The sequence below is a fragment of the Rhea pennata genome, chromosome 1 (genome assembly GCF_028389875.1).
Source record: "Rhea pennata isolate bPtePen1 chromosome 1, bPtePen1.pri, whole genome shotgun sequence".
Classification (NCBI taxonomy): Eukaryota; Metazoa; Chordata; class Aves; order Rheiformes; family Rheidae; genus Rhea; species Rhea pennata.
The window spans coordinates 7,629,669-7,637,066 of NC_084663.1; the positions used below are offsets into that span (position 1 = coordinate 7,629,669).

General features: G+C 57.0%; 1 protein-coding gene and 1 long non-coding RNA gene across 4 annotated transcripts in view; one reads left to right on the forward strand and one right to left on the reverse strand.

The window, feature by feature from the left end:
* SEPHS1 (selenophosphate synthetase 1) overlaps positions 1–2,044 on the reverse strand; it is a 25,385-nt gene extending 23,341 nt beyond the window's left edge. The window contains exon 1 of one of the 3 annotated variants that reach the window (XM_062581078.1): positions 1,921–2,044. The gene's annotated coding sequence lies outside the window, so the exon portion shown is untranslated. Of the gene's footprint in view, positions 1–1,044; positions 1,422–1,920 lie in introns of those variants that run through there. The other 2 variants (XM_062581086.1, XM_062581106.1) reach the window with 2 other exon arrangements.
* On the forward strand, positions 1,205–5,284 carry LOC134143235 (uncharacterized). Its single transcript, XR_009959068.1, has 3 exons — positions 1,205–1,380; positions 3,502–3,614; positions 4,030–5,284. It is a non-coding gene; the product is annotated as an uncharacterized LOC134143235 (long non-coding RNA).
* The last annotated feature ends 2,114 nt before the right edge of the window (positions 5,285–7,398 follow it).

Genomic DNA, 7,398 nt, shown 5'->3' on the forward strand with positions numbered 1-7,398 from the left:
TGCAACTGACCAGTACTCAGCAAGTTCAAAAACAGTTAAGAAGAAATACAAAATAAAACTGTGCAACAGATCCCCTCAGGACTCTTAAAGGTTTATGTAACTGATGTAGTTAACTCTACTAATTTATTGAATATAGCATGTAAGAATTTAAGTTTTAGACTCCCCCAGAACTTCTCATATGGAACCAAACTCCCCTCTACAGTGTTTTCCCTCCTTCTCCAGGAGGCGTGTCACTTATTTAAAACAAATCTTCTAAAGCCTAGGCTTGGGCAGTAATCCAAACTCTAGTTACAAGAACGTGTCTTGGATGAGCAATGAACTTAGTTCATAACACTTGTCTTCCAACGCAGGACCCTAACCACTTGCAATCAAACAAAAAAAGTTATTGATTGGAAAACAACCTGTCAACAGAGATGGGAGACAACAGCTTTTCAAGGAGGGGAAATTTTTCAATTCATTCTAATTATTCCTAGAAATTTGTAAAAAACAGCTTGTCCCACAAGGGAAACATTTCTCTTCATCTAACTAGAAACTGTAACATGCTTAGCACCCCCTACCTACTTACATAGAAAAGAACTGAGGAGCTACAGTCTACCAGGAACTTTTTGCAGTCTTGAGGACTGTAAGACACGATTAATTATACTTTCCAATCTGAACATAAATACTGAAACGAACAAGACGATTTTATTTAATGAAAAACATCCACAGTGCAGGAACACATTAACTTTTTAATGAAGTCCGGAATAAAGCAACATGCAACAATGTATTTCACAGACTGCCATGAAAGCAACCTTGTAAGACTCGAGTTTCCTGCGACTCCTGGCACAGTGAGCAAGCAGGCAATTTTGGCGCTAAGTGCATTTGCAAAATAAGCGCTCCCCAGTAGAAGGGAGGCACCTCACAACCCGGACGTTTCATACTTTTAAAACAACGGCAGAGCAAATATTAAAAAAGCAGAGTTTAACCGTTGCTTCCCTAAAGCGTCGAGCACTGAGGGGAAAGCTCGGCCCGAGGAAGGGCGGGGGAGGGGAGGCAGGTACCTACCCACAACAACCCCAGGCGCAACCGCGGGCGCGCCAGAGCGCCGCGGCGAGGCGAGGCGCCGCGTCCCGCGGGGAGGCATGGCTCCGGGACACCTTAAATCTCCAGCGGCTGCCTTTAAAGGCGAGCCAGGGCCTTCATCGCCGCTCTTTATGCGGCCAGGGGGAGGAGAGGAGCCGAGCCGAGCCCGCAGCCTGCCCCTTCCGCAGGGAGAGCCCTGCGGAGGGCCCCGCCGCCGCCGCCTCCTCCTCCTCCTCCTCCTCCTCGGCGGCGGTGGTGGCGGCAGGCGAGGCGCACGTATGTCCGCGCACGGCGCCGCCGCCGCGCAGGCGGGCGCGGGTAGGTAACATGTCAGCCGGGGCGGGGTTAACCCGTTGCTGCCGGCGGCTCCAGCCCCCTCCCCTTCGCCCCCCCCATCTCCCCACAGCGGCGCGCGCGGCGCGGCCGTTGGGCGCCAGCCCGCCGCCCCCTCCCCCCCCCGCCGCTGCAGCCGCCGCCGCCGCGGCGCTGTGTGTGTGTGGGGGGGGGGGGGAGAGGAAAGGGGAAAAAGAAAAAAAAATGTCGGCGGGCGAAAAATTTAACCCGTCCGCTGCCAGCCCGGGCGCCGGGCGTTTTTTTTTTTTTTTTTTTTTTTAAAGCGGCCGCGGCGCCCTCCTCCCCCCCCCCCTTCCGCTCCCCTTCCTGCGGGGCCGGGCGGGCGGCGGGGCCCGCGGCGTGGCGCGGCGGCGGCGGCGGCACCGCGCCGCCCCCCGCGCCCGGCCCGGCGCAGCGGCGAGGCGAATTCCCCTTTAAATCTCGCCGCCTTGCACCCCCCCTCCCGCCCCCCCCTCCTCCCTCCCTCCCTCCCTCCCTCGCCGCCTCCTCAGGTCTCCCTCTTACCGGCTCGGCTCCTCGCCCTCCGCCTCCTCCCGCGAACGGGACTCCCAGCCCAGTCCCACAATGCACCGGGCGCGCCGGGCTCCCTCAGCGCCGCCTGAATAGAAATGCCGCCGCCGCGGCCGCCGCCGGGCACGGCGGGGTTAAACCCTCCCCTCCCCGCGCCGCGCCGCGCCGCGCGCGCCGGGCCCCGCCCCTGCCCCCCTCCCCTCCCCACGCGGCGGCGGCGGCCGCGCGCGCACGGCGCTCCGCCCCCCCCCCCCCCCGCCCCGCCTCCCGCTACCCCGTGCGCGCGCGCCCGTGGCGGGAGGGAAGGGGCGGCGCGCGCCCCGCTGCAACACTCCCCCCCCCCCGCCCGCCCCCGGCCTGCGGGGGGAGAGGGGCATTGCGCCGGGGGCATGTTGTTTTGCACCCCGGGGCGCACCCCCTGCGGGGGGGCATGTTGTGTTGCATCCCGGGACGCAGCTCCTGCGGGGGGGGGGGCATGTTATATTGCACTCCGGGGCGCACCCCCTGCGGGGGGGGGCATGTTGTGTTGCATCCCGGGGCGCAGCTCCTGCGGGGGGGGGGCATGTTATATTGCACTCCGGGGCGCACCCCCTGCGGGGGGGGGCATGTTGTGTTGCATCCCGGGGCGCAGCTCCTGCGGGGGGGGGGCATGTTATATTGCACGCCGGGGCGCACCCCCTGCGGGGGGGGGGCATGTTGTGTTGCATCCCGGGGCGCAGCTCCTGCGGGGGGGGGGCATGTTATATTGCACTCCGGGGCGCACCCCCTGCGGGGGGGGGCATGTTGTGTTGCATCCCGGGGCGCAGCTCCTGCGGGCTGGGAGGTTGCATTGCATCCCCAGTGTGCAAGCCCCGTTCGGCGTGCGGGTTGCACGGTCCCGGGGGTGGGTACCATTGCACTGCAAGGTGCGACCCCCAGGCGGGGGAAGATTGCGTTGCATTCCGGCGCGCAACCCTGCAGGATGCGAGGTGGCATTGCACTGCGGGGTGCAAGCCCAGGATGGGGGTGGGGGGTTGTACTGCACCCTGGGGCACAACCTGCGGGAAGGGAGGTTGCGTTGAACCGTGGGACGAGACCCTGCGGGGGGGAGGTTGCCTTACTTCCCCCTTTGCAAGGTGGAGGATGAGGGTCCGTGCAAGCACACACCCCTGTTGCTCCCAGCACGCTCTCACCCCTGGGACCAACATGTTATTCAGCCCCAGCACCCCAACTGCATCCTCCAATATCTTGGGTGCTTTCTGCACTCTGAAGAAAGGTGGAGGGTTTTGCAAAGGTGCAGTCCCTCCCAAAAGGATGTTTTGTGCAAATCTCAAATGTTAGCTAGCACCCAGGAGCAATCAAAACACAGGTTTTCCAGCACAGGGTGTTTCAGACATTTCATTTTGAACTCAGGTGTAAAAATACTCTATATTTGTGCAACTCATCATTCCAAAATGTTGTTCTTGAATAATCAAAATGTTGTTTTCAGGAAGTCCAATTTTATCTGCGCTGCATCTCGGAGCTGCAGATGACCGGTGGGGTCATGTGCACCTAAAACCGGGGAAAATTTGGCCAACCTTACCTTTTCCTTTGAAGCTTTTCGCTGGCACTATGCGCGCCTTAGAGACCGCAGTGCAAGTTCAGGAGTAATTGCAGCGACGTTACGCTTCCAGGCGCGGGCAGCGGGGCCGCAACCTGCCCGTTTGCACGTACGTGTTTCATACCTGACTGATAGGAATCTGAAGCAGCTTTAAAAGGTTTCCAGAGTTCTCTCCCTTTGCTTTTCTACCTGAAAATGTTTTGCTTGTTTATAAAGCTCCTTTCCGCAACAAATGAAAGGCACAAGTGAACTCATTTTCACCTAAATCTAAAAATTTCCCTCATTCGGAATAGCGCTGGGCCTGATTTTCCATTGCCGGGTAGATAAGGAAGGCAGTTAGCTTACTGCAATTTGCAATTAAGCACCTAATTAAGTAATTGCCTGTTAACTCAAAGCCTGCCTTTTGCGCAGCTTTGAAAACAGCCCTGCCTAAAAATGAGGCCTGAGAGAAGAAATGAAAATGTTGCTTTTTTTTCTTTTTTTTTTCTTTTGGCCTTTTTTTAATTACTCCCTTTATCTCCAAGGAAGACACCCTGCACCGCGGTGCTGAGGACCACGAGTCCGGCAGAGCTCGCGCCGCTCAGCACCTTTCAGGAAGCCACTGAGAAGACTTCGAATAAATTGTCTCGGAGCCTCTTCCAGGTTCTTCTCCCGCTGCATTTGGAGCTCGAACGCCCCGCGGGGAGGCTCCCGGGTGACCCAACACGTTACGGGTTCGTGAACCTGATAACAGGTTCACGGCGCCTGTCGGGTCGCTGGAGAAATGCCGTGTGCGAGGAGGGAACGTCCTTCCTGCCGGGGGCTTCCCTGCGAGGAGGGCGACGCGGCGGCCGGCTTCGCGCCGTCTGCCCAGACATCTCCTACTGGGCTGCACTGGGAAGAGTGTTGCCAGCAGGTGGAGGGAGGTGATCCTGCCCCTCTCCTCAGCCCTGGGGAGGCCTCATCTCGAGTACTGCGTCCAGTTCTGGGCTCCCCAGTACACGAGAGACATGGAGCTACTGGAGAGAGTCCAGCGTAGGGCTACGAGGATGATCAGAGGGCTGGAGCACCTGCCCTATGAGGAACGGCTGTGAGAGCTGGGCCTGTTCAGCCTGGGGAAGAGAAGACTGAGGGGGGATCTGATCAATGTGTACAGGTACCTGAAGGGAGGGTGTCAGGGGGACGGGGACAAACTCTTTTCAGTTGCCCCGTGTGACAGGACGAGAGGCAATGGGCAGAAACTGAAGCACAGGAAGTTCTGCCTGACCGTGAGGGAGAATTTCTTCCCTGTGAGAGTGACGGAGCACTGGACCAGGTTGCCCAGAGAGGTTGTGGAGTCTCCTTCTCTGGAGATATTCAAAGCCTGCCTGGATGCAACCCTGTCTGCCATGCTCTAGGTGACCCTGCTGAGCAGGGATGTTGGACTAGATGATCTCCAGAGGTCCCTCCCAATCTCAACCCTTCTGTGATTCTGTGACAGAGGTGACACTTCCTTCCTGGGCCAGTACCCAACACTGTGGTGGCAGCAGGTGCCGAGGGGTCCAGCAGGTGGAAAACGGTGATTCCCACATGGGCAAAAGGGTCATTAATGGGCTGAGAGTATTAAATAGCAACAATGCCACGGCCTCCTCCCTGTCTGCTTCTCTTTGCTTGGAGGAGCAGATGTTCGCTGTGACCGTGTTTTCTGCATCTAACCTGGGACTTTGCTCCTTTAACCTCTGATAAGGCACTTTAATAGTCTCTGACGGCAGATGTTATCAGGAGCCTTTGCAATATCCCAAATAAATGATACCCACCCCACGGTGTTTATTAAACTTTTCTGTCGTGGTTGGTAACAGCTTAAGGAGGTGCAATTTCCTCTCCGGCAAGGTGCCTCCAGGCGGTCTCCATAGCCGTCCAGCCGGGGCGTCCCTTGGCCCATCCTTGCGCCCCTCGTCCGGCGGCCAACAGGGCCTTGCTGCGCCCACGGCGTGCTGAAACGCCGCTGCCGCTGCAGTCGGCTTTGCCCCCGGCGGGCCCGAGCCAGGGAAGCGCCTGTGGCACCCCAGCACCGCAGCGCCCCGCTGCTGCGGAAGGGGCTATGGGGCCTGTTTTACAGGTGGGGGCCACAAGCCAGTGAAATCATGGTAACGGTTCATTGTGCAGCCAAAATGCTCCGTAACGGCGGTCCCCAAACGGCAGGGTTAACGGGAATGACCAGGAGCATCACATGGGGCTCAGCTTGAGAGAGGTGGTGGGACGTGGCTTTGGGAAATGAAGCCCGTGGAAGTGCTGCAGAAGTGGGCTATGACTGCTCTCAGCTGAAGATGCCACCTGCTTGGCCGTGTCCATGTTTCAAGCACAATGATGCCCCTTCTGCTCTCTGTCAGGAGAGCAGCTCCAAGCCTGCTGTGAAGGGCTGTCGAGCCTGGGCACTCATGCCGAGACCCGCCACGAGCCAGGCAGGCTGAGTCACGGCTGCGATGGAAAAGCGCCTGGTGAGATGCAGCCTCGTGGGCGATTCGGGCAGGTGGCACTTTCCCCTACTGTTCCCAACAACAGCATTGCGTGGTTGGCAGGATTCTTCTGTGGTGAAGACGTGGAGCAAAGCGCATCCGTGTGGTCTTCTGCTGGCCTTCTGCAACAGCAGCCTGTGGTGTTAAACGTGGCCGCTGTTGCATTCCCCTTTGCCTTACTGAAATCTTTCAGAAAATGTATCAGAACTGGTATTCCTGTCCCTGCCTTTACTGTCTCCCACCTGTTTGACATCATGGCCTTGTCAAACCTAGGAAGAACCTAAGTCACCAGCAATCGCAATGACTCTCTGGTGCTAACTCCTTCTGCACATATATGACAAGGCCCAGACTTCTGGACTTGCTCATTGCTCACGACACCATCTGGTGTTCCAGTCTTTTGATCAAACCCCCCTGTTTTATCAGGATGGACCATAGACCCTATAGAACTGCTCTTCATTACAGGCCATTTGGTCTCCATGTGGGAATGGGACATGAGGTTGGTAACTTAGCAGCCTTTCCCATGCTTCATGTAGCACCGTTATCCAGTCTACTCATGAGCCACCTCCTCCTTGTTCATCCTCAAAAATTAATCTGTGCAGACAACAGCTGCCTCCAGGCTAAATATGGGCACTGCTGTGCTTGAAACATGGAAATGGCCAAGCAGGTGGCATCTTCGGCTGAGAGCAGTTGTAGCCCACTTCTGCAGCACTTCCACTGGTTTCATTTCCCAAAGCCATGTCCCACCACCTCACTCAAGCTGAGCCCCACACGATGCTCCTGGTCATTCCTGTTGACCCTGTCATTTGGGGACCACCGTTACAGAGCATTTTGGCTGCATAATGAACCATTACTGCGATTTCACTTCTCCTCGCCACTGCACTAGAAAGCTGATATCCCCCCTCACCTCCCACGCGGGCCTGAAGCTTTGGTCTGGGAACGCTCTGGCACCTTGCTAAACTTCTATGGGAAAACCATGCCGTTTCTGCAACGTGGATGCCACCAGCACAACGCTGCTAACATCATCATGTAGCTTATTCCACCCCCGAGCATTGCCTGGAAACACTATTAACACCGGAGGCTTTTGTTGGTCACAAATCACACTTCATCATGCCTCTGCCTGGGAGAGCAGCGTGGACAAAAGCTTGCCGTGTGCACCTGCGCTTTATTTCCAAACGCTGTGGCCTGTTGCTTTGTGAACAGCAGCTCTCAGTGTGGGAAGGAAGCTCTGACCTGCAATATTTTTACTATTGTCCCACTGAAGAAATCCACTTAGATTTTTTTTTCCATCTGGCACAGCCCACAGGCTACGCATTTTGCTGCACCATGATTTTTTCCAAGTCTTGAGCCTATAAATAAGGCAGGAGCCTCATCTTGTGCAGGGCTCCATGCACAGCCCTCCCTCTTTGGTTTGGAGCTGGG